A 27,794-nucleotide genomic window follows, 5' to 3' on the forward strand; every position below is an offset into this window, starting at 1 on the left:
TCTCCCTCAAAAGCTGTATACAGTCGTCGCCCATGCCCATTCCTTTCAATATATCCCACAAAATTTCCTGATTAACGTTGTCGTATGCCCCAGTGATGTCTAGAAAAGCCACGTACAAGGGCCTATTCTCTATTTTAGATATTTCTATACACTGAGTGAGAACAAACAGGTTATCGTCTAACTGCCTGTCGACTCGAAATCCGTTCTGAAGTTCTCCCAAAATATCGTTATGTTCGGCCCATGTTTCTATTTTCATTTTTACTGCTTGCATCGCCAACCTGTATAGTACCGATGTAATGGTTAGTGGTCTATACGAGCGAATCTTGTCCTTTTCTCCCTTGCCTTTATAGATTAAGTTCATTCTACTTTGTCGCCAACTGTCCGGTATTTGTCCGTCCTTTAAGCTTTTTCTACTGCTTTTAACAATGCTTCTTTAGTGTTATGTCCTAGTTCGTTAATGAGGCTAACGGGAATCCCATCTAAACCCGCGGCAGTGCGCTTTGGAATTTTTCCTTCGGCCTTTTTCCAGTTGAAATTATCAAGTACTAGCTCTTCCTCTGTTGCTTTTTCCGCCACACTTTTACTCACCGGGGAGATCCCCTGGACGCTCTTTTGAAACGAATCGGCTGTTACCTTTTGGATGTAACCTAGCGCTTCGTACCCTTCCAATTGATTTCCTCCTTCATCTAGAATATGTTGTTGCATTGTGACAGACTTCCTACCTAGCGCCTTTATGTGGCTCCAAAAAATCCTAGGCGCGGCCTCCTTTTTTTCGTGTATCTCTGTCATCCAGCGTTCACTTTCACCTTTAATTTTTGCCTCTACCAATTTCTGTACATGGGATTTTTTTTCTAAATATATTTCCCATATTTTTTTTACTTCGTCCTGCGGCCGCTTCTCCTTTTTTGCCTTTCTATGCTCCCGTGATGCTTCGCGTCGCTTCTCGATCGCCTCCCGGATTTCCTTGTTCCACCAACTTTTTGGCTTCCTTTTTCCTTTCCAGCAAACAGTTTTCTTCTCTTTCCCTATCTCCTTCGTCATTAGATGTAACAGCTCACTATACTCCCAGTCCTTGCCTGGTATTTCGCCTACTTCTTCCTCGACTCTTGCGGCTATATTTATTATTTGTTTGTCATTTAAATACGAGCTGCCAGACTTTGATTCCATGCTCATATTTTCAGTTTCGTATCCCATTTGTAATGTTATTCGTTTATGATCACTACCCAAGCTGTTAATGCCTTCCTCGTCTATCCTCATTTCTGTCAGTTTGTGGTAAATTCCTTCAGTCATGAGACAATAATCAATACTTGATTGCTTGTTTCCGACTTCCCATGTGATCTGGCCGTCACATTTAGGCCCCGTGTTAACTATCTCCAGACTCTGTTGCTCGCAAAGATCTAGTAATAACTTCCCATTGGTGTCTGAATATCCGTCAAGGTCATGTATGTGGGCATTCATGTCCCCTAGAAGGATGATTTCGGCCCCATTACCAAATTCCTTAATATCCGCACTCATGCAATCCACTATCTCCTGATTCTTTTCTCTGCAGTTATTCCCCGTCCACAAGTAGGCTACCCCTAGCCACGTTTCCTTTCCACCTACTGTGCCCAGAACCCAGAGGTGCTCTGAACACGTCTGTTTCACTCTAACCCATTTGGCTCCGCGGTGAATTAGCATTCCTACACCCCCACCTTTCCTTTCCGATATGGTCCTGTTACACCCTTCCCAAACATAATTTTTAATGTGTGGTGGCTCTTCCAAGTCTCTAAGGTGTGTTTCTGTAACCGCATACACGCCTATCTGTTCTTTGTTTAACTGCTCCTCAATCTCTAACCATTTTGCCTTCTTTCTGCCACCCTGCATGTTTATGTAACTAATTGCAACACGCGCCTTTTTCCTTTTTCTTTTACCTTTTTTCTGGTTTTTCGCAATTCTACCTGTCAAAGCGTCCTCCTGGTTGTTTTCCCTGTTACGAGCTACCCCGGACTCCGAAGGGCCCGTGAGCCCCCCAAAAAAGCTACTGCGCGTCCTTCCAGTCGCCAGCCCACCTCGTGTCCAAGCCTCTTATCGAAATGAATCTTGTCTCTTTGGAATCCACCCCACCTGTGCACTTCCCTGTTTAAATCCACTACCTCGAAACCCTTCTCTCGACTAATTCGCCATATCTCTATGTTTGCGTCGACAACCGCTCTTTGCAGGTTGACGTTGCGTACTGGTACTTCCGGTACTGTGCATACTACAATTTGCACCTGGGGGGACACGGTGCGCATGTCATCCACCCCTTTCGCCAAGGTCGTCGCTAGTCCTGACGATTCTTTTTTCAGGACGTCATTTAACCCTCCCGCAATTACAACGAGGTTACGATTGTTAGCTTTAGCTGCGAGTTGTTCACCCGCTTGACTCATTACTGTCCCCAGCGTTTGTCCTGGGAACGTCCCTATCGCAACTCTCTTGTCGCCTTTCACCCTTTCTTTGATTGCCGCTGCGCATCGGACTAAATTTGAGTCACCGGCGATGATGACCTGTTCAGACATTTTTTCTGAAACCTGCACCTGGCTGCTGTCACAACTGATCACCACGCCCTCTGCTGGCTCTCGTCGTTAAAGGATCCCACTGGGCATCTTGGTCGCTGGGCACTACGGCTCCAAGAATATGACTACTCAGTGTCTTACCAATCTGGCCGTTTTCACCATGACGCTGACTGCTTGTCCCACCATCCAGTGGACCCTCCTGAGACTTTAGATGAAGCGCCGCCATGTGTGCTCTCTCTCTCTGCTTTGAGCAACATCCATGATGAACAGCGCCGAGATCCCGTCTTGTGTGATATTATTGAGAAACTGAACTCTCCAACGCCCCATCCGTCTACTCGACTGTTTGTATTTAAAGAGGGCACCTTGTACCGCTACAATGTCAACATAAATGGGCGCAAACTGCTCCTTGTGGTGCCTTCCCACCTACGTTCGAGTGTTATCGCCCAGCTCCATGACGCCCCCACCGCCGGTCACCTTGGTCTCTCTCGGACTTACGACCACGTGCAGCGTCGATTTTACTGGCACAGGCTTCATTGCTCCGTGTACCGCTACGTCGTCCCATGCGACCAGTGCCAACATCGAAAAAAAAAAAAAAAAAAACCCTATGAGTCCTGCCGGACTCCTCCAGCCACTTAATATTCCTACTGACCCCTTCTTTCGAGTTGGTCTTGATCTCCTAGGCCCGTTCCATCAGTCTACCTCCGGAAACAAATGGATAGCTGTCGCTACAAATCATACAACCTGGTACGCCATCACGCAAGCTTTGCCAACCAGCTGTGCCACAAATGTGCCTGATTTTCTTCTGTAGGATGTCATCCTCCATCATTGTGCTCCGTGCCAACTCCTCACAGATCGTGGACGCTATTTCCTCTCCCGAGTTATTGACGACCTGCTTCGCTCTTGCGAAACGAAACATTAATTTACGACGGCCTACCATCCACAAACTAATGGGCTTACTGAACTATTCAACCGGACTTTAACTGACATGCTCTCCATGTACGTCTCCTCTGACCACCTAGACTGGGACGTTGCATTGCCATTTATCACATTTGCATACAATTCCTCGCGCCACGATACGGCTGGGTTTTCACCATCTCTTATGTGGTTGCGACCCAACTCCACCTTTCGACACCATTTTTCTTACAGCTGTCGATTCGCCGACTGAATACGCCCGTGACACTATCACCAGAGCTCACAAAGCACGAGAAGTTGCTCTGAAGCGCCTCTTAGCATCGCAAGTGCAATAGAAGGAACGTTACGACACACATCATCGTGACGTCTCCTTTGCCCCGGGTTCCCTTGAATTGCTGTGGACACCGACTCGGCATGTTGGTCTCTCTGAGAAGCTGCTTTCCCAGTACTCGGGACCCTACCGCGTCTTGCGCCAGGTGACCGACGTTACCTATGAGATAGCCCCGCTGAAGTCGTCATCTCTAATGTCTACAGAATTTATTCATGGCTCCCGACTTAAGCTCTACCACTCCGAAATATCATAGAAAGCACCGAGACGGTGCTTCTGCATCCGGGGGTCATGTTACAAGACTACATCACACTGAAGAATCAAGACACAGTGAGAAAGACGACATGATTCTGGGATGTGGGGCACGCTCTGCCTTGTCATCTTGGCTTAGGCTTGGCGTCGTGCAAATATATCTTAGCTGTAACCTCGTTTCTCTGTGTGCCCTCCCGTAACAATATCAATAATCATTGTTGTTGCTTGAAACCAGCGCAGCCGTGTCCTGTCGTAGCTTGTTCAATTCAGCATTTGCCCTCGAGTGTCTCCTGAGGATTGGACGCATTTTGTAGGCGTATCTTAGCCTAAACTTCGAACACTTGAGTTATCAACATGATAAATCGTGTCAATCACCCACTCGCCTGTATCTTCTAAAGCGAGCCTCTAGTGAGTCGATTAGAATGCCACTTGAGAGGATGCATCCAAAGTCGAGTTCTTGCGAGGAGTATCGAGGCGCTTCAATCAGGACATACGTAGTATTGCCATAAAACTATGTGGGTGTCTTTGTGAGAGCACCTGTTTGCGCATTTTGGTCCCTCCAGTAAAGAAGCCAGCTAACAAACTCGTTCAGACATTGCAGCTGATATTATTGCACTCTGGCTCTCGCCACTCATTTTTCAGCCTGCAGCCTGTGCTAGGAGTTATCACATTCACATTGATCGACTAATTTACAATTAAAGTCAGTGAAATTTGCTGTTTCATTGCCAAAGACCAAATGCAAAGTTTCATCTTCAGTTATCAAAGCTGACGACAAGAAGGGGTTAAATATCTTCAGAGCAAGCGCAGCACTTTTTTGCCTTAGTTAACTTGGGTTCAGAGCCTTGGAAGGCGGACCATAAGCAATTTACACACCACTATATTCTTCAGCTTTATGCAGTTTTCTTAGCTTTGTCAATGATGCACCTTCCAGCCTTTTGTTCTCCTCATCATAACAATGAAAATTAGGATAATACAGTGGATGTCCGATTTCCCGGACCCTCAAAAGATCGCGAGAACGTGAAAAAAATCAGGCAGTTCGCAAAAACGAATGCAAGTATAAACACTTTTTTAATGGGTATGTTTTGCTGGCAGAGGCGGTCATGGCAGAAGTACAGGATTCTCATTGCAATTCAGCAAATGCATTGTTTAGGTGGCTCTGAAAAGAATCGTTTATACTTCTTTCTTCCATTATACAAATATTTAAGAACTATATGTATAATGTAAGAAAGAAAAAAATTTTATGTGGCCGCATCACTGCATTAGTAATCTCTTAGGCGAAAAAAAGTAGCTTATTTTTGTTTGCACGGCATTCCACTTGCCCGCGATGATGTCTGCCTCAATTTCAGCTAAAGTCGTGCTGTCCCTGTACTTGGTGTCATTACTCGAAACTCCAAGCTTGTTGGCTGTGTAGACAGTGCCTCTTCGATCCCGATGGCAGGGTTGTCAGACTCCTGCATAACTTGATGAATGGCTTAGTTATTGGTCAATTCGCACACAGCTCGAGGTCTTTGTCAGCGTTGGCAAAGCCCTTTAGGGTTATCCTGGCTGGAATAGAAACACCGGCAGCATGTAGTAGGTCGAAGGCAACGTCTGCTGGTTGAAGTTCTTCACACACATTGTCTACTCCATGTGAGACAGCCGTATAGGCGTCAAGTATTTCATGTGAAAACAGTTAAAGAAGGTCTATTGCGTAACGGCCTTCTATGCATAATAGCCTTCCATGAGTCCGCACACATGCCTACAGAAGACCATAGCTCAACAGCATAGCTTTTCCCACTCGGAGCACAGGCACAGCACCATGCTGACCATGTGGCTGTGGCCACAGGTTTGACTAACCTACGGCTTGCAACGTATTGGCGTACGCTGGATTGCGGCATTTTCGGTTTCGAGAGTACGAAAACCAAAATGGTCGCATCGATAGTGACTGCGACTCTGCGATTAGCAATAAAAAGTCCAGAAAATCAGATGGCAAAAGCTATAAACACCCAAAATTTCGGACAAATACACTGGCTTTATGGGGAACTTGACGGTGCCACAGATGCGTCCAAGAAGTCAAGCATGTCCAGAATTTCGAGCGTCCATGAAATCGGATGTTGACTGTACTGGCACTTGTCAAAACTTTTCTGGTTCATCCAGTTGTATCTAGAATGACTGCCACTTGGGCATGTTGGTAAGTTCATGATGAATTTACGCCCACAAAAAGCGCTCATCCTGTGTCCTTTTTGCGTCTTTGTACTTATTGGCGCTTGTTTCATCATATATCTCTGATGTACTTTAGCTAGTGAAACAATGTGAGGCAATGTGAAACAAAGGTTTTTGAGGATCCGTTGGATGTGGGTGCATGATTGCTAGATTGTTGCTTCCTTCAAATTGTGACATGTTCCTGTAAATTGAATTATTGTCTGTTATCGCTGCCTTATTATGAAGGGTGCAATAGTCATAACTAATTCACTTGTCTTAACACTTTATGTAATTCCTCGGCATATGTGTGACACATTATTATATGCTCACTATAAACTCTGGACCATTAAAGCGTGCTTTGTTTCTAGCGGTTCAGTGCTGTTAGGAGTTAGTCTTGACCTGCCTGCCTTGTACCATAGCGAACCTTCTTTAGTTTATTTCATCAAAGGCAAATTTTAGCCTGGATACGATGTGTGGTTGTGATTGGAGTGGAGTTCTTCTCTACGAAGCCTTTCATTTAGTTGAAATGAAAAAGAAACATTCTTTTTCTTTCCTTTCAGAAATGCCTTATCAGCTTCGAAATATGAGTCGGATGACGTCGAAAGTCCTGTATGTCCTCACTTGAGCCTACCCTCTGATTAGACGGAACATATTCTTATGGCCAAGATATTGACAACTTGACTCTGCTTGCAAAAGAGTGAGTGTTGTTTTCTTTTTTGCTAACTTCTGCGATTTTTCTCTGAGGAAAAAAATGTGGGCAACTTTCATGTGCACTAGTTTTTTGATGTTGCAAAATTTTTCATTTTTAATTTTCAGCATTGACAAACTGGTACGTAAAAAATAGGTTTTCCTTACCCTTGGCACGAGCTAAGTGTAATAATATTTAAATTGCATACCATATACATTGGTAAAATTCAAGGCTTTATTTTCTTTGTTAGACACACCAATATTGAGAACTAAGAGGCAGTGATAGCAAGGAAAGTATAGAGGACGTAGTATATGTAATGCAAATGGGAAGGAAGACAAGTTACGAAAAGATAACTTGCCATGGGCAGGCAACCAGCCTGCGGTTTTTGAATAATGGGTTGGATGCTTTAATAGCTAGCGAGCTACAGGGGCAGTAATGCTCTCTAGTCCACATTATGGGGTGTGTGTGTAGACTTATACCCAGTAGGGTTATTGCCACTAGTAGTTGATGACTGCGAATGTAGAAGCTTCTTGCACTGTGGCTCAGTTCTCCTCCGTACTGCATTATTGTAGCCACCTCTTACTTTCACAATGTTTATTAAATGGCACTGCACTGTTGCAGTACATGAAGTGATCACTAGGTGGCTGAAGCAATCTCAACTACACGCGCACATTGCATGTGGTTTAGATTGATAGGAGAGTGGACTGACACACGGATGGACGACTGAGCTGCGAGCCTGTGAAGCTTTGCACCATCAATCATCATTCACTTCGTGGATGTGCTACGGTTCTTTTAAATATGATAGTCTTTCTTAAGGACCTTTGATGCAAAAATTTTGGCCTGTCTGCCTGCCTGTCTCTATGTCTGTACATTTGTCTGTTTATCCACTCTTAACGACATCGGGTACTTGAAACTGCCGACCCCGTCCGCAGCGCCCACCTATGTTGCTCAAGGTTGACCGTTCATGCTTGTGCAATTGTCCATTAAAAAGCAATTATTGCGCATGTCTGGGGTCCCATAACAACACGTATACATTCTGCATGTGCGTCTCTTACTAGAAAAGGCATACATAAGTAATTTTAAAGACCGTAGCGCTTATCACGCTGCACTGACCATGCAACGCTTCCACGGAAAGGTGATTATTGCCAGCGCTTTGCTAAAACGAAATTGTGATTGCATCTACCCGTTGCCTTGCGTTCTACACCTCATAACCTCTGAGTTGGGCGCACACACCTATCTCAAAGCCACGCGTTTTGTTTTCTAAGACAACTGCCAGATGGCGCTTTTATCTCACGTGTGACGTACTTTGATGCGCTCGTTCGCCTCCGCTGCACGCTCGAGGCATTCTAACGCAGTGCCTCCAGAATACCGTCCACGCGATTTTCTTACGCGGAACATAAAATAAATGTCTTGTTCACTCTCTTCACACGCAAGACTATTTTCTTTCGACGACATTTGCAGATTTAATGCAGATACGGGGCCAATTTTTTTCTTTCTGCCTGTTTGCATCAGGTAGCTTAAGATCTTACAGTAGACGACTGATTTGCCCGACCCTCAAAGGATTGCGAGGACATCCAAAAAATGTGGCAGTCCGGGAAAACGAATGCACAAAAAAGTGCACCTTTTAAATGCGAAGCATTTCTTAGCGAACTTCGGCGACTTTGAGCGTATCTGTCTGTCTGTCTGTGTCTGTCTGTCTGTCTGTATCTGTCTGTATCTGTCTGCATCTGTCTGTCTGTCTGCATCTGTCTGTCTGTCTGCATCTGTCTGTCTGTCTGCATCTGTCTGTCTGCATCTGTCTGTCTGCATCTGTCTGTCTGCATCTGTCTGTCTGCATCTGTCTGTCTGCATCTGTCTATCTGTCTGCATCTGTCTCCCTGTCTGCATCTGTCTGCATCTGTCTATCTGTCTGCATCTGTCTATCTGTCTGCATCTGTCTATCTGTCTGCATCTGTCTATCTGTCTATCTGTCTGCATCTGTCTATCTGTCTCTCTGTCTGCATCTGTCTATCTGTCTCTCTGTCTGCATCTGTCTGCATCTGTCTCTCTGTCTGCATCTGTCTGCATCTGTCTCTCTGTCTGCATCTGTCTCTCTGTCTGTTTCTCTGCCTGCCTGCCTGCCCGCCAGACTGCCCGCCAGCCCGCTCGCCCGCGGTATGGTATGGCATGATTGCATGGGGAACACAAGTGACAGACCCTAACAAGAAAATCATGACATGCAGGTCATGTAACAACATGACTACATGCCACGCTCATGATGCGCTCATGGCCGTTTCGATAGGGTCACATATACCAAATTTGGTATTACATTTCGTAAATGGATGACGAAGGTATGTCACTGATGCAAACATGATAATCATGAGATGCGTGTCATGTAACAACATGACTACATGCCACGCTCATGACGCGCTGGGAGCCGCTTCGCTAGAATCACTTAAACCAAATTTGGTATTACGGGACGGGAACAGATGACGAAGGTATGATACTGGTGCAAACATGATAAACATGAGATGCGTGTCATGTAACAACATGATTACGTGCTACGCTCATGATGCGCTCGCGGCCAGTTCGCTAGCTGCACAACTACCAAACTCAGTATTACGTGATGCGAACGGACGACATAGGTAAATGACTCATGTAAACAGGATAATCACGACATGCGTGTCATGTAGCAACATGACTGCATGCCACATTGATAATGCGCTCGCAGTCGTTTCGCTAGCTTCACATATGCCAAATTTGGTATCATGTGACCCCAATGGATGACGACGGTATGTGACTTGTGCAAAGATGATAATCATGAGATGCGTGTCATGTGAAAACACGAGTACATGCCACAGTCAAGGCGCCAATACATTTCGGCGTGACGCAGTGCGCGTTCTTGCCGGCGTTCAATTCGTCGCGTCACGACGGCATTGTCACGACGGCATTGCCACGCCAGGCGCCGGTCCTGCCACGCCAGGCGCCGGTCCTGCCATATACTCGCAGGCGCACGCGGCATTGCATTTATTTGACCCATGCGCGTTTCAGCGCATTCAGCATCCCCCCGTCACAAAAAAAGAAAGCGCATTGGCGCGAGATGGAGCATGTCGCATTTCGCGCCATTTGTCGTCAGGAAGCGCCGACGGACGCTGGTCGCGCCTAGCGTCAGACTATAGAGTGCTTGAGTTCTGCTAACATTGCGTCGCTGTGCTCAGCGTTCACGTGCATGAACGCTACATTGGAGTATGTCTGGCCCTTCATGATATGCTTGCGGCCGTTTTGCTAGCTCCACATATACCGAATTCGGCGTTACGTGACCTCAATGGATGACGAAATATAAGACTGGCTCAAACATAATTATCCTGACACGCGTGTCATGTAAGAACATGACAACATACCACGCTCATAGCGTGCTCGCGACCGTTTTGCTAGCTCCAAATATACTAAATTTGGTATCGCGTGACGTGAATAGATGACAAAGGTCAATAACACAATCAAACATCACAATTATGACACGGAAGTCATGTACGGCATTATTTACCTCCTTCTTGTAACGTTGTGCTGATATTAAAGTGACATATCAACATTTCTCATTTGTTCTTCGCATATCATAGATTCCTTCTGTACGTGGTATCTGCCTATTTTTTCACAGGTATTTTTCGCTGACAGAGAAGGCAATGGTAGGGGTACAAGATTTTCATTGCAATCCAGCGAATGTGTTGTTTAGGTGGCTTTGAAAAATGCCATTTGTGTTAAAAAAAGATATGTGAAAATAACTCGATGTGGCCCACGTAATCTCATTGGTCAACACTTTGGCCCCCAAAACGTTTCTGATTATCTTTTGCAGGGCAATCTGCTGGCCCGCAATCATGTCTGCCTCGATTTCGGTTAACGTCATGCTGCCACTGTACAACGATGACAGCGTCATCAGTGCTAGCGTCCACTCCGAGCTCGTTGGCTGTGTAGGTGCTGCCTCTTCAAACTCGGTGTCAGAGTCATCAGAATCCCCCGTTACTTGACAAATGATTTCGTCAGCCGTCAATCCCCCACTCAGTTCGAAGTCCTACTGAGTGTCGGCGAAGCCCTCAAAGGTTATGCCGGCTAGAATTGAAACGCCAGCAGCATGCAGATCATCGAAGGCAATGTCCCCAAACAGAAGTTCATCGCACACGCTGTCTTTTTTAGGTGAGACAGCTTTCTTAGCACCGAGCGTAGAATGTGAAGCCTGCATGGCGAAAACAGTTACGAAGAGTCTCTTACGTAACCGCCTTTTATGAGTCTGCAAGCATGTCATGCTCAGACCTGAGGTCAACAGCGTAGCTTTTCCCACTGTCGGAGCACAGCAACAAGCAGCTGAGCATGTGTGATTTATAAAAATGCTTCAAGTTGCAAATCATGCCTTGGTCCATCGGCTGCAGGATTGATGTGGTGCTTGGTGGCATAAATTCAATCTTTATAGCCTTTAGGTTGTTGATGTGACCACGCGCAGTTGTGCGCAGAGGCAGTGTCGCATCCAATGAAGTGGCAACTGAGGAGTGACTATTTTTAGTTGACAACTTTTTTATTCACAAAAAGCAGCACTTTTGGGTGTTACTGCTCGAACCTTCTGTCCAGCTTGCGGGCATACGCTTGGAATAGCTGCTGGGTCACCCTGCCTTCTTGTTGGCTTCGTAGAGAACAGGCAGAGTTGCTGCCTTCTTGAAACATCTTTGATGCTCCAACTTCCCTATCGCAAGCTACGGAAGCTTCTCGCTGCCTGACATGTTCCTGCGAACGAAGACAGGGAGCCACTTCTTGCTCTTGTTTCCGCCGTAGCAGGCGTCACCAGCAAATGCAAGCATTTTCTTTGACAGGAGCTTCTAAAACAGTCCTGTTGCGTGGCAGTTGAAAATAAAGTCTGATAAAAACTACTGGAGCAAGAACCGCAGCCTACCATTCCGATATTTGGAGACTACGGAATCGTTGACGGTACCGCTTTCCCTACAGATCTTGAATTTCAAGTCATTGTGACTCCCTCAATTGCAAAGCCATCCATCACTGAACTTGAAATCCTTCTCGATCGTCTGGCGCCCAAAAACCTCCGCCGTTTGCTTCAGGATGTCACGTGACACCGGGATTTTCTTGCCGATTGTGATATTGAGCCACACAAGGAGCACTTCCTCGAGCTTCGGGTAAACACCCTGACCTGGATTCTTCTTTGCAGCCCTGGTTGACTTGGCACTCAGTTCCAAAATCTTTGCCTTGTTCTGCATAAAGTCCGAAACAGTTTGCTTAGAAATTCTGCACTCCTTACCCACCTCTGCCTGTGACTTGGCCGTTTTGAATTTGTTTGATGATGGCGGCTTTCTTTTTCATTGTAATCCTATGAGGTAGATTTGTGCGCTTTGAAGACGTGACCAAAGATGAAGGAGCAGTTGGTGCGGTCGCTTTTAACGGCGAATTCGCTTGAAAAAAGGCAGCACCAAACCGCTAAAAACTCAAGGCAAATGCGAACGCTCGGGAAACGTGAACGCTGAAGATACCACGCTGCAGCACACAATCTACCGTATAGCTGACAGAAAAACACGTGAACGAACACAGTGGTTTGACTGGGCTATGGCTGGCAACAGATTGGTATGCGCTAGGTTGCAGCAAAGTGCGGTTTCAAGAGTGCGGCAGCCACGGGGCTGTAGGCGCGGTGCTGCTGGCCGCACTTGGCCACACCTGCAATGCCGAGTAAAGTGTTAGGCTAATACAATGAAATTGGTGGCGTTTGGTGGCGATTTGTAGTCCGCGGCTAGCGGTGAAAAGTCTGGAAAATCGGATGGCAAAGGGTTTAAGTGTCCAGAATTTCGGACATTTCAATACATTGACTTTATGAGGAACATAATGGTGTCGGGAATGAGTCCAGGAAATCGGGCTTGGCCATGTCCGGAATTTTGGGCATCCAGGGAATCGGTCGTCGACTGTATTACGAGATGGCAGCTGACCAATATTTCCTCCCATACCACCTGAAGGTATCAAGTCTGCCAGAACGAGACCTTTGCTATGGATGAAAAAAAAAGTGGAAATTATAAGGGCTAGTGTTTGCTATGCAGAATATTTATCAGGACTAACAGACAATGCCAACCAAAGTATAGCTGCTGTTAGCAATAATTGTAATGTAAATGTGAACAAAAAAAGTGGGTGAACAGATAACTTGCCGCTAGCAGGATCTGAAGCTGGGACCTTCGAATAACGTGTCCGATGGTCTATCTACTGAGCTACAGTGACGATACCCCCCCCCCCCATTCACTATATGGGTATATGTGGTCATTCCCTGGTAGTGTCTACGTCTCTGTAGGCGTCGTTGCGGAGATTTGTACTTTGACTTTAGTATTGACTTGATTGATGACTGGACGCGGTGTCGCGCATTAGAGGTTAGAATTTGTGTCTAAATAATTTTTCATCACATTTTCCTGATAATCATAAGTAAGGCACAAAGACAACAGGTCTCAACTTTAACCAAGGCTTACAGCTTCATACTGAATCATACTGAAGTATTGTTAGTTCTCGTAGATGGCAACCAAGCCATAGCCCTAGTTCTAGAGGAGTCCGCAGCGCAGCAACACAGTCAGCTGCTGCTCAACCAAAGCAACAATGGTCCTCGATCCAACTTCACACAAACCCTTCACTGTTAGATGGGGGCGCCACTAACCAACACCATACAGTAGCGAACTCTAGACTTGGCTTCAGTGAAAATCGTTGCAAGTGCTTTTTCTGTCATCGGCTAAGAAAACCTGGTAATGGTATGCCTTAGTGACAACGTCCCACTCTGCACTCGTGTAGCAATTGTAGCACGTATGCACCTGCCACTTCTGTCTAGCTCTTCTGAATGGTGTGAAATGCACTGTTTAACTGGTGAATAACTGCAACAGCTACCACCGTTTTCTTTTGTGAGCTTTCTTTTCCCTTGGATATGTGAGTGCAGCTCCAGGAATAGAAGTGCTGCGCCGATTGTCCCATGCTGCGCCAATCTGATGTGCTGCGCCAAGCGGCGCCTAAACAGAAATTTGCACATGCAACTTCAAATTTACTTGAGAGCTCCATCATTCACTGAGTTCACGTGTGTGCTACACAAAGAGCGTAATCATGTCTATAAAAAATTCCGCATTCATATCAAGCATCGTATTTCGGATAATGCATGAGCCTTGCACCACGTGAAAGCAATTCATGATTCTTGTTAAGGTGGCATTTGTGTGCGTACCTCACTATGCGACTCTATGTATGTTTTAACAGCGAAAGTGTTTTACAAGCTATAAAAAATACTCGCCGTACTAATGCCGAGACAACTACCGAGCGCGTGCTGTGCTTGGTGGTTGCTCGGCGACAGTGGGGTAGCTTTTTACCATATAAACTGAAAGAAAAATTAAAAATCAGTCTCACTGATGACTGCAACAGCAACAATTTGTAATGTTGTAATGGTGATGCCGCACACACTCCTTTCTTACCATTACGCGTCTAACGCTGCCTTGCGCAAACCGCGCCCGAATGACTTGGGACTTTCTAGATAATCAATAGAATTATCCGATGAGATTACACGCACGATGGGTACACTACAGCTTGTTCTGGAACTTACATGGAGGCTAGCAATAATGCTGGAATTTTCGATAACACATGTATAAATGCTGCCGCACTTTATTTGGTGGCAGATTATCGACGGCGACGCTCTATGTCGGTGATATCAGTCTGCAGCATGTATAGCTTGTAGAGTGACGTTTCACTCTACTGGCACAGGTTAGCCCAAATAAAAAGTTCACTCATGAAAACAGCGACTGCTGCCTTCGTCCACTTCATGACCCTATGGTTATACGAAGGCTGACAGCTAACTCTCTTGAATCTGACATCACGACACTCACAACTATACAAAATGCTGGTGTATTAGAATAAGTACGTTCACTCCAGGGAGAAATGCTCTTATCACGCAATTCATTCCTGTTAAGACCGCACCACATAACAACACGGTGTACGAGTCAATGTGCGATGATGCTTGCTGACATTGCGTGCGCCAGCTATCGTAACCTCACTCTTCATTAGAATCAAAGCTCATGGCTGCTGCTTGAGCGACCTTTTTTTCCCCAGCTTCTTTTCATGCTCGTTCAAGATGGGTGCTGTGTCTCCTTCCTGCTTGAGTATTCGACGGCAGTTCCAATACGCGGTGGGATGCTAAAGCGTGTGCCCTCTGAGCGACAAAGATTGGCTGTCTCCATTAATCTCGGCTTGAGCAGCGCTCATCACTCCAGCTTGTGCAATTTAAAGTGCGGGTCAAACGTACAATGTGCGGGGAATGGTACCAGCTTGTAGTGCGAAGCGTGGTGGCGACGGCGAGAACCCATTGAGTGTCCATATAATTCCTATCGTAATAAAAAATTTTCATTTAATTGCCTAGCAATGGCGCATCGAGTGCATCTAAATTTACCCGTGGTTCTCATGTCGGTAGTGGCATTTCAATGACCAGAAGATAAGTGTTTTACATTCAATTTTATAGAGCCTCATGGCTTTAGTATGAAGACGAGTTTTAATACATAGTAGCTCATGTCTAGTCTTGAGTTGCTGTTCATGTTGTATGTGGTGTTTTAATCACATTTTGTACATTGCAACATTTTAACACTAATTTTTCCTTCCTTTGAGTTCTAGCAGCTGTCCGGAACGCTGTTCATGTTTTTTCTTTGAATTGCTGCACTTTCACCTTTGATGTAAGCTTTAATATATATGAATTTCGAGTAAGTCTGGTAGCTTGATCAGCGCCTAGTAAAACCCAATGAAATGTTATGTGTTAACCAGAAAGCACAAATTTGAATTAACAGTGTTGTGGTCCAAGGAATCTGCTCCAAAACTCACCTTTTGTTGCTCCAGAGCTGCTCCGAAACTCGCTTTTACTGCTCCAAAGCTGCTCCAAAACCGCATAATTTCTGTTCCCAAAGCTGCTGCAAAAAACTGAAGCTCGGTTCTACTCCTTTTTTATTTTGTGCAGGATTTGTTGTTGAAGAGGAGAAAGTGACAGCGGCTATTCTTCACCCCCTAGTGCCCATCAGAGGAGAAAGTGACAGCGGCTATTCTTCACCCCCTAGTGCCCATAAGGGATAAGGCACACGGTGTGCTTCCGCATAGAAGCAAGTATCGGTTGGCATCGCCTGCTAAGAAGGCCTTCAGCAAGAGAAGCGCAAAACTGAGCCATGCTCACTGGCAGACGCTCCTTTTGAGGACACCTTTGATCGCAGTATCTGCATCTTCATGGGCACGGAAGTCGTTGGTTTGCAAATGAAGTTCCAAAAGCAAGGTCCTGCTAAATTCTTACACACGTGGGGGGGATAGCACAGAATGCGTGTTGGACATACAGCTCTACCTTTTGGACAACAGTTGCTGGTGGGTAGAGAGCATTAGGTAGCATGGAAGTGCCTGTGCGGTAGTCAGTTGTTTTTTGGGCGCACTCGATCTTGAAGTGATGCTGGAGGAGGTGAATTTTTAAGTGTTCAGTATGGGCTGGCCTTCGTTCTGTTTATGTCTGTGCACGAGCAGTGTACGCAACTGGTTGGCGATCCTCTGATGGCCAGTTCTGAAGAAGTATGGCACACAGCAATAATGAACCTGCTCTTGAGTACACATTGAAGGCGAGAGTGCACCTATTCACTTCAACATACTCTCAGCTCCGAGCCACTGCAGTGTCGATGTGAAGCCGAGTGTTGCCTGGGTATACATGAAGTCACTGTGTGCATTTGTGCTGCCATCGACGATTGTCAAGCGATGAGTAACATATGCTGATTGCAGCACTTGGGCGTCTTCAAGGAGTCTTCATTGCACGAGCATCTTCGTGGAGTCTTCATTGCACAAGTGTTGTCGAGGGAGAGGCTTGGAATGAGGCACAGATTGTCTGAGGGCGAGAACCTGACATATCAAAACGTTTTTCATTGGCTGGTGACGAACAGTTTCAGTTGCGAACTATGCTTTGAAGGTTGTCTACAAAAGGTACTACATCGAGAGGCATTTGGATGTTTCTTTAAAAGGATCGACGTTCTACAAGTGCAAAGGTTTGTTGGCAAAAGTTATTTACAACTTTGTTTTATTCCTCAGTATCTTAGCATTGAAAGCACATGCTTTTTTTTAGCTATGTGAATAGCAAAATCCAAAGTGCAAAGTGAATTTCAGTAGTGAAGCATGTGTGCCAATGCAATACAATGTTTTAAAATATTTTTCAAATACCTTGAAATGGAATTTCAAGAAAAAGTTGGACATGATTCCTAAGTACATTCTTATAATGACCGAGGAGTTATGTATGTTGATCCGATCTCACTTTGCCTTTTTTTTAATAGGCAGTTTTGTTTTGGAAGCCTGCCTCCCTGTTTGCAAAGTGCCTACAGGTGATACTAAGCATCCAAAGTAGTTTGAAAGGCCGAGCCTCCCTGGGGCATATTTTGAAAGTGTTTCTTGTGACGAAATTGATGAAAAAGGAGGCAATACAAAGGACGAATTGTATTTATGTACAATATTTGGCACCACCCAAGGGTTGCCCAAATTTGGGGTCTTAAACAGCAATAATTGGGCCCCTATCTTTCCTACCTCAAGGTTGGGACCAGTGTTATCTTGATTCAATACAGTTGCGACTGCAGAAGAGCCTGATAGGCAGCTTTGCCACAATTCTAGAGTGTGCTTGGCTGACACTAATAGACAGTTTGAAAGGCAAACTGTTTATTCGATGTTGACTGTATTTGTCTTCGAGAAGTTCGAATAGTAAAAATTTCATAGCCAATCAAATAGCAAATACTGTTCATAAAATACTTGGCGTTTGAAATGTTTACACACCTCTATTTTTTCTTTTAATATTTTTATTTTCATATTATTACCCGTGTGTGTTCTCGCTGTCCTGAGTAGACAATTACCATCAGTCACCTGCGGCACATACCCGCCTGTGGGTATGTGCCACTGTTTGGCAGAGAGTATTATGCAACAGTATTTTAACAATAATCGTGTCATGATCAGCAGGCAATATTCTAACCTGTGCAAATATTCGAATGCTTAGAATATTCCTGTGAATAGTACAGTATTAGAATTCGCTTCGCTTCAAATTTAAATTATTGATATTGTGAGGAAGAAGATGGACACTTGCAAAAGCACATTGCCATCGCCAGGCTTGCTCGACTGTTCGTTCCCTGGCTACGCTTTGCCTGCTGCTACTGCTATCTTCCCGTTCGCTGTGAACCTCAGTGAACCCCCGTAACAAGTGTTGGAGCTGCTGGGTCGGGCCAACCTGGAACTTCGCAGCCGGAAACTCAAGCCAGCCTCTGCATTGCCGGATGAAGCACCAAATCAACCGCAGCAACAACCTGCAATGCCGGATGAAGCACCAAATTAACCGCAGCTACAACCTGCTGTCCGGGTGCCCACATTGGTCTGCCCGGGCCCATCGCGTCAACGCGACCCACCAATCTTCAGCGGTACAGAAGAGGAGGATGTTGAAGACTGGCTCGCGGAATACGAATGGGTAAGCGTGATCAACCGCTGGGATGACGCTGCGAAGCTCAGGTACGTGTCATTTTATTTGAGTGGCGTGGCCAGCGTGTGGCATCGAAACCACCAACGCGACTTCCCGACGTGACTTGCTTTCATAACGCATGTGACGGAAGTATTCTGGCGCCCCGCTGTTCGCAAGCTTCGAGCCGAGCAACGGTTGCGTGGCCGCGAATGGTGAAACACTCACCAGCTACATTGAAGACGTTGCCGACCTGTGTAGCCGCATTGATGTCGCAATGGCCAATGCCGACAAAATCAGGCATATTTTGAAAGGGATTGAAGACGACGCCTTTTAGATGCTGCTGGCAAAGAACCCGTCCACAGTGTCTGAACTTGTGAGTCTTTGCCAAAGTTTTGATGAGCTGCGCAAACAACGCACAGCCACGCGCCGTTGCCATCCACAGGCGACTTCAATGTTGGGATTGACTGTTGCTCCTGACAACTTATCGCTGCTGCTACAGATTAAGGATTTCGTTCGTGAAGAGGTCGCTCGCAAGCTTTCGCTGATGCAGCTTGTTCACGACCAGTCGAATTCCCCGTTGGCGCCCCCTCTCCAAAACATCATCTGGGACCAGGTCGCCGAAGAGGTCTCGCTTTCGCTCCATCAGGCTCCGACTGCTGCTCCCCTGACGTAAGCCGCGGTCGCTTCCAGGCCTGTGATGCAAGGTTACAGCCCTCGTAGTCCGCCTATTCGCCCGCCAGTATCACCGCCCGCTCGCCAAGTCGTACAGTACGCACGAGCCGAGGACCCTTGGCGCACTCCAGACAGCCGTCCCATTTGTTTTCATTGTGGTCTAGTTGGCCATGTGGCCCGTTACTGTCGCTTTCAGGCACCACCTATCTTCAACTGTGTGCGTCTACCATGAGTCATGTATGCACAGCGTCAACCCCGCCGCAGTTACTCAGGCGACTACGAATCTGATGCTACCTCCCGGACCCCACCCTCCTCTCGCCGCTCGTCTTCTCCTCGCCACCGCTCCCTTTCCCCTATGCACCGACGGTAAAGCCCTGTGCTCCAGGAAAACTAAGTGGCGCAGTTCAGGAGGCGAGAACTGCGGTTCCGGCGAAATGCACAAGGCCTCGAATTTCTCCCAGAAACGTTATTGAAGTCGCTTTAGTAGGAACATGGACGCTAGCCCTTGTCGACACCGGCGCTGCCCTTTCAGAGATTGATGCCCGCATTTGCCGTCATATCGGAAAAGTCACGATGCCTGTTTCTGGACTATCCCTTCGTACAGCCAACGCGCAGCACGTTGAGCCATCCGGTGCCTGCACAGCTCGTGTCGTCATCCAGGATGCTCTTTATGTGGTCGAATTTATTGTGCTGCCATCTTGTTCTCACGACATCATATTGGGGTGGGATTTCCTCTCTACACAACGTGCGATCATCAATTGCGCCCGCGCTGACCTCGAGTTGTTCCCATTTTCGACAGATGTCATCGATGACAAGGACACATGTCGCAAAATCACAGTTTGTGACTACACCATTCTGCCTGCGCAGTCTACTGTTCTTGTCTCCATCTCTTGCGACTCTGAAGACGGTGGCTCATTGCTTTTCGCACCGTCTGCACTTCTAGTTCGCTGCCGATCACTGCCATTGCCATTTGCCGTTCTCGAGTTTCATTCAGGTGTCTCTGTGATGTACATTACCAATCCATCGCCCGAGCCAATCACTTTGGGACGCCGGGAAACACTCGACAAAGCCGAGCTGCTGGCGTCATCTTCGGTATTCGAGACCATGGACGACCACACTGATATGGCCACCCTTGAGACATCAACTCCTCAGCCACTACCGCGATCTTTCACACCAGCTATAGCCAGCGACCTTATGACGACACAACGAGACCAACTTCTTCGCTTGCTCGACGGTTTCTCTTTGTCTTTCGACTGCCAAGCAAGAGCACTCGGCCACACAAGGACTGTTTTAAATACTATCGACACCGGAAGCCACGCGCCCATTCGTAAGCGTCCTTACCGAGTATCGGCGAGTGAGAGGCGCCTTATCGATGACCAGGTGAATGACATGCTTAAACGCGGTGTCATTCAACCTTCCAACAGTCCTTGGGCACCACCTGTGGTCCTTGTTCGAAAGAAAGATGGCACAATACGATTTTGCGTCGATTATCGCCGGCCTAACAAGATTACCCGCAAGGATGTGTACCTGTTGTCACGAATTGATGACGCACTCGACTGCTTGCAAGGAGCAGAGTTTTTTTCTTCCTTGGATCTCCACTCAGGCTACTGGCAAGTGCCCATGGCTGAGACTGACTGCTCTAAAACCGCGTTTGTACCACCAGATGGAATATACGAATTCACTGTAATGTCATTCGGTCTCTGTAACGCGCCCGCCACCTTTGAACGCATGATAGACGGCATCTTGCGCGGCTTGAAGTGGCACACTTGCCTCTGCTATTTGGATGATATTGTCGTCTTTGCGCCAGATTTTCCGACCCATCTACAATGGTTGCATCAAGCTTTGACCTGTGTCCAAAATGCCGGTCTCCAGCTTAACTTGAAAAAGTGCTTATTCGCCGCTAGAAAACTAACTATACTAGGCCACGTCGTCTCCAAAGAAGGCATTCTTCCCGGTCCTGCTAAACTTCGTGCCGTATCCGAGTTCCCGAAGCCTAATAACCTGAAAGCTCTGCGCACCTTTATTGGCCCATGCTCATATTTTCGGCGCTTCGTTTGTAATTTTGCTACTGTCATCGCACCTCTCAATGCACTCCTCCAAGGCGACAATGAATTAACTACCTGGTCAGAAGCTTGTGACGATGCGTTTAAGACACTTCGACGCCTGCTTAAGTCTCCACCAATTTTGCATCGCTTCGCTCCGAGGGCACGCACATAAATTTGTACTGATGCTAGTGGTGTCGGCCTTGGTGCTGTGCTCGCACAACGTGACGATGCCAACGCCGAATACGTGGTTGCATATGACAGTCGTGCACTCACAAAACCTGAGACCAATTATATGGTAACCGAAAAAGAGTGCCTGGCCATCATATGGGCTCTACAGAAGTTTCGCCCCTATCTTTACGGTCGTCCTTTCGACGTCGTAACAGACCACCACGCTCTGTGTTGGTTGTCAAACCTCAAGAGCCCGTCAGGCCGCCTTGCTCGGTGGGCCCTCCGACTTCAGGAATACGACGTCCGGGTCGTATACCGTTCTGGCGCACAACACTCTGATGCTGACGCCCTCGTCACGCTTCCAGCTTATTTCAGACGCACGCATCTAGTCACAATCACAATATTTTGCCACTCGACATCTTGGACATGGCCTCGGAGCAACGAAATGACCCTTGGATCGCCGCAATTCTAAACTTTTTGTCGAGCCCTCTGACCACACCGGCTCCACGAGCGCTACGCCGCCAAGTGCAGCATTACGCTATCCCCGATTGTCTTTTATACCGCCGTAACGACCACACCGATGGCCGCACATGGCTATTGGTCATGCCCCGCCATCTCCGTCGCGATCTCTGCTTCGCTTTCCACAGTGACGCTGAGTGTGGCCACGATGGCATGTTCAAGACGTACACGCGCCTTCGCCTACGCTATTATTGGCGCGGAATGTACAGCTTCGTCTGCAAATACGTCCGCTCATGCCTCGCCTGCCAACGACGCAAACCAGTCTTGCATCTCTCCACAGCACCTCTCCAGCCTTGTTACGGGTGTTTATTGAGGTTCACAGCGACCGGGAAGATAGCAGCAGCAGCAGTCAAAGCATAGCCAGGGAACGAACAGTCGAGCGAGCCTGGGGATGGCAATGTGCTTTCGCATGTGTCCATTTTCTTCCTCACATTGAAAATTTCTAAGTATTTGCTATGAACGCACAAGTGAATAATAATTATTCTGCATGTAACCGTTTGTAAAGGTGGTTTCACTGCAATATAGGCCGTGAAGGCACAGGTCTAGAAGAATCTGCTTTGCCGCGAAGCCTCCCTTCAAACTTGAAGGGGCCCTGCAACACTTATTGAGCATGGTCGGAAAACTGTGCCGATCGGTAGTCGAGGCTACCGAGAACACGCGAGCTAAATATTATAGCGAAGCACGCGGCCTGCAATTCACAATAAATTCTCAAAGCAGCTAAAAATTGCTCCCTTCTCTCAGCAAATCACACTACAAGCTCAAAAATCACTTGTAACAGCCATTGGCTGTTTTAAGAATGGTGCGCTTGGTCCTTACTGGGGCCGCCGCGGGAGACATCCACTTCTCCACGCGTACGTGGGCTGTGAATCGAAAAAAAAAAAAAAAGCGAGAAAAAGTACTCAAGATCATGTGGCCCATGTGACGTACTTTTTTCCCCGTGCCGTCCCTCCCTGCTTGAGTCCAGCTTTTTCGTCGAGTTGAGAGTAGAAAGAATGCGATCGCAGTGTGTGACAAATTTTTAAACCTCTGCTCATACTGGATGTATTCTAAAAATTTTTTGTTGCAGGTGAATTAGTGAGGCAAAAACTTTTTTAGGAAATTCATTTTTTGGCTACTTGAAAAAGTGTTGCAGGGCCCCTTTGCATGAACGTATTACCCCCAAATTCATTCATCATTTTATTAGGCTTAGAAGCTTCTTATGACAACTTCTGTGCTCTAACTATAATAAATATTAAAATGCTACACATTTTACAGGTTATCACTCACATCGTATTGAAACTCAAATCTCACTACTATTCAAAATTCTTTCGACTTCCTGTGAATAAAAAAAAAAGGGCATTTGCATAGAGCCCCTATTTCAGTTTAAAAAAATACTGATGATAAATATTCTCATTTTGTTTTTATATGCGATACATACCATTCGATTTCGATTCGAAATATTCGCTTCGAACCTGAAATCCATCATTTGCACAAGCATACCATATTCATCAAAGCATCGGACCCTTGCACACTGATTTTGGTTTGCCCCAAGTTAAGGGGGTGATCACAAGAGCATCTAGACGTAGGTGGCAAGATAGATACTTAGATGGGTAGATATGCAGAGACACATAGAGGGCGGCTGAAAGTGCCTGCACTACACAGAGAGATGCTTTGCATTCCAAAACCATCTATGGCGAAAAATTATGCTAGTACTGCAGTGTTTTGTCACCTATCTCTTGTCTGAGCCCTATGCTGGTTACGTGTGAATTGAACAGTTCCACTGTTACTTTAGGAAAGGTAGAGTTTATGGATCTTTTTAGGATTGCCCCCTCTCGAAGATATTGTCATTATGCTACATATTTCACCAATTGATGAGAAGCAACAGTGTAAATTATTCTGTGCCGCATAAAATTGTATAACTGTTGAACCCGCTTATAAGGATGCTATGTTTAACAATATATCTGTTATAACAATGAGAAGCTGCTTTATTGTCAACTTCCGTATGTTTTCATGTGGAAATAAACCAGCTTACAGCACTGCCCGCATGCCATATTCTCAGTATAACAATCAATTCTGGCTCCTGGGTGTCCGTGCCGAAAGGTAATGGAACCTGAACGGGTTGAAGAGAAAGAACAGAATGAGAAATTGAAGCTGCTAAACCTCCTTCCCACAACTCCCATGTACCCCAGGGCTCCTTTGCACTCTCGTTATGCTTCATCACATAGCTTTGTCGTACTGCGGCAAAGTGTTTTGGCCCTTCCGCAGGGCTGTCTTCCAAGAACGTTAATGCTTTCAGCTGCCTTCCTTTTAGAAGCCGTCAGATGTGGTGCTTGTCTGTTTCCACATCATTCACACAGGGGCTATTGCTGCAGGAGTAGCTCGAAAACGCATTTTACGTGCCGCATCGGCATGCACTCCTCCGAGATTTGGTGAAGCAATGTCATGAAATCATCGCTGCCGGGAGCACAACTGTGAATGCACAGTATTTGTTGCAGGCATATTAATTTGGTTTTCTAATTTTTTGATGAGTGAAAGGTAAAGAAAGTAGTGGTGTGTAGGTGTTGGGGAACAAACTGCGCACTGTTATTAGCTGAGTGCAGTGGCTGTAGTATTAGTGTCACTCAATGAAGTGGCACTTGGTTTGTCCCTGTGCAGAGCCAGACACTGTGCGGGACGCATGCATCCGTGTGTGTCACGTGCGAAATCTTCTTTTGTACCTGGATCCGGTGATGCCTGCAGTGGCCTTGACTGTTATTCCTTGGCCTTGCTCACTGACGCCCCACGAGGAGATATACTGGGTGAGGAGGAATTTTGTGTTGTTTTATGTGATTGGACTTTTTTTAACATTCTGTTCCTTAATTCACTTTCCTGTACATACAGATCCTAGTACATATATATCCTTCTGTCAGAGTTCACAGAATTGAATTTACACGTACTTGACAAAATCCTCTTATATTGCGCCAAACTTCGCAATTCTTGGGTCCTGGGGTGTCTATCACCGGCAATCACACCGCCAGCGTGTCAAAGCATGTGCAGCTTGACCCTGAGGCCGCCATAGTCACTATCACTACCATGCACCAAGGATTATTCTGCTGAATACTGTATTTACCCCCATAGTTTGTACACGACGAATCGTACCCAACACTAAGGGGGTAGTGTCATGCTTGCAATTAAGAACTCCATATTCAATTAAGAACTGCTACTCATTTTCAAAAAGAACTAGAAGCCGTGTGGTCATGCGTAGAGATTGGCCATCACAAATTTGTATTTGGTGTGTGTTACTGTACGCCCTCCTATCCTCCTATCCGTCTAGCTTTGTATTCGAGCTACATGATGCACTTCACCATGTCTTTACGCAACACCCATCCACACCTATTTTGCTCTCAGGCGATTTCAATTTCCCGAGTATATGCTGGTCTCATGACCCTCCTTTATCTCTCGCTTATTCTTCCGAGGGCAAGGAATTTCTCGATCTTTGTTATATATTTTCCTTGTCGCAGATGGTAACTCAACCAACAAGAATTACTCATGAAAGAGCTAATACTCTTGATCTTTTTCTAACTACTCATCCGGAGCTTGTGTTATATGCTTTTTACCTACCTGGCATAGGTGACCCTTTGCTACTTTCGTTAGATATTAACATTACGGTATCAAAATCGGCTCATATCACTAAGCTGATTCAGGATTACAATAAAGCTAACTTCGATGCCATTAACAAAGAACTGTCCAGATTTCTTAGCCTTTTCTTGAACAAATTCGATAACTGCACGGCCGATGTAAATTGGAATTTGTTCAAATTAAAAATTCATGAACTGATAAACAAATACGTTCCTTTACGCAAGCTGTCTTCAAACCTTAACCCGCCGTGGTTTAACATTAACCTTAAGAAACTGTCCAATCGCAAAAAATGGCTCTATTGGGCAACGAAGCAGTTTCCCTCCGAAAATCATATTACTTCACATAAAGTTGCTAACTCTCGTATAAGCGCACTAAAAAGCACTAAATTTAAATTCCTTCAGCACACTTTACCTTCTATGCTTATCACTTGCCCAAAGAAATTTCGGCATGTTGTCAGACCTACCAAAGATAATTCTATTCGCCTAGTTGATTGTAGTGGTTGTGTTGTCCCTGATGCCGAGTGTCCTCATGTGTTAAATGACATTTTCAACCGGAACTTTGTCGGTTTTTTTATTTTTATTGCCCAGAGAAGCCTCCTCTAACTATTTACCAATGGATCCCATTATGATTTATTCAACCGGCATTGCTAAAATAATTGAATAATTAAAACCTTCTTGTAGTCCCGGATGCGATCTAATCACTACAAAGTTTTTTAAAAGCACTCTTACTTACTCATCAATAATATTGTCTAAACTTTATCAATAGTTACTGGATACTCGTGAATTACCGTTCGACTGGAAGGTCGTGAAGGTGGTTCCTCTGCACAAATCTGGAAGCAAAGAGTCTCCTTATAATTATCGCTCCATCTCATTGACAAGTGTCCCATGTGAAATTCTAGAACATGTATTGTTTTCTCATCTTGCAAGGTTTCTTGATTCTAACTCATTTTTTTTCGTGTGCATAACATGGTTTTCGCAAAACATTTTCATGTGAGACAGTTGCTAACCTTTACCTATCAACTTCATGTCATTTTGGATCGTCGTTCACGTGTCGATTGCATTTTTCTAGACTTCGCTAAAGCTTTCGATAAGGTAAGCCATAAACTCCCACTTTTCAAGCTTAGCAAACTAAACCTTGATCACAATCTTTTCGCCTGGTTAGAGCAGTTTCTTCTTAACCCTTCACAGTTTGTATTGTACAATGACCATGAATCTTCACTTAGTCCTGTTTTACCTGGTGTGCCCTAAGGTTTCGTTCTTGGTCCTCTTCTTTTTCTTATTTGTATTAATGATTTGCCATATTGTGTTTCCTCTAACATCCGCCTATTTGCTGATGACTGTGTTATTTCTCGTGAAATAAAAAATGTTAATGATACTAACATATTGGAAAATGATATCGCTGCCATATCCAATGGGTGCTTGAAATGGCAAATGTAACTTAACACTACTAAATGCAAGGTTTTGCATGTTTCGCGGTCCACGCTTTCTTCCCCTGCTTACTATCTAAATAACACGCCGCTCGAAAACGTTACAACTTATCGGTACTTAGGTGTCAATATTTGTGATAATCTAACCTGGTCTTTGCATGTTGAGAATTTACTTAACAGCGCTAATCGCATGTTAGGCTACTTATGCCGCAACTTTCGTTCCGCACCGGTCTCACTGAAAACACTTTTATACAAAACATTAGTTAGGTCAAAACTGGTATATGCAGCTTTAATTTAGGATCCCAGCTCTGAAACTTTCATTAAATCATTAGAACTAGTCTAGAACAATGCCGCTCGTTTCATTCTTCACAATTACAGCAGAACAGATGGTGTTACATTCATGAAAAATTTCTTGCAGTTACCTCATCTGGCTACCCATCGCAAACACAGTAGGCTTTCCTTGTTCCATAAAATTTATTACCACAACTCTATTCTACGCCCAGCTCTCAATTCCCCACCGCCGTATGTTTCGTCCCGCACTGACCACCCTCACAAAGGAGGCATTATGACGTGCCTCACTAATACTTGTTTTCAGTCATTCATTCCTTGTACATTGAACCAATGGAACCAGGTTCCCGGACCAATTGCTGGCATTCAAGATAATGATCGCTTCTGCACTGCATTATTAACAATGTAACAGATTTTAAGTGTATATATTTAGTTGTTGTTGCTGCTGTACTTTATTTCTTTGTTGTATTGCTCCCCCTACATGAACCCATACTCCCCTCTGTAATGCCCTTGGCCTTGAAGGTAAAGTAAATAAATAAATAAATAAAACAAAATATTAATGTTACCTCTGTGACCAGCCGAATGTGCCCTGCGCAGCAGGTATCCAACTAAGTTCGCTATGACAAACCTGACAACAAAAATACAGTGTTGGATGGCGGCGCATAAATATTGCAGGAGCACAACACACCATCGGTGCGGTTGCGCGTTGCATGGCCT

At 45.6% G+C, this 27,794-nt stretch overlaps 1 long non-coding RNA gene and 1 other non-coding gene across 2 annotated transcripts in view; both read left to right on the plus strand.

Annotated features, from left to right (window-relative positions):
- The window catches only part of LOC142791743 (uncharacterized), a 54,264-nt gene that overhangs the window by 19,690 nt on the left and 6,780 nt on the right, over nt 1-27,794 (plus strand). The window contains exons 3-5 of the long non-coding RNA XR_012890384.1: nt 6,765-6,901; nt 15,867-16,920; nt 24,401-24,543. This is a non-coding gene — a long non-coding RNA (uncharacterized LOC142791743). The remainder of the gene's footprint in view (nt 1-6,764; nt 6,902-15,866; nt 16,921-24,400; nt 24,544-27,794) is intronic.
- LOC142791747 (U4 spliceosomal RNA) lies at nt 11,362-11,498 on the plus strand. The gene has a single exon (XR_012890387.1). It is a non-coding gene; the product is annotated as a U4 spliceosomal RNA (small nuclear RNA).

This window comes from Rhipicephalus microplus, unplaced genomic scaffold (assembly GCF_043290135.1).
Source record: "Rhipicephalus microplus isolate Deutch F79 unplaced genomic scaffold, USDA_Rmic scaffold_184, whole genome shotgun sequence".
Lineage (NCBI taxonomy): Eukaryota > Metazoa > Arthropoda > Arachnida > Ixodida > Ixodidae > Rhipicephalus > Rhipicephalus microplus.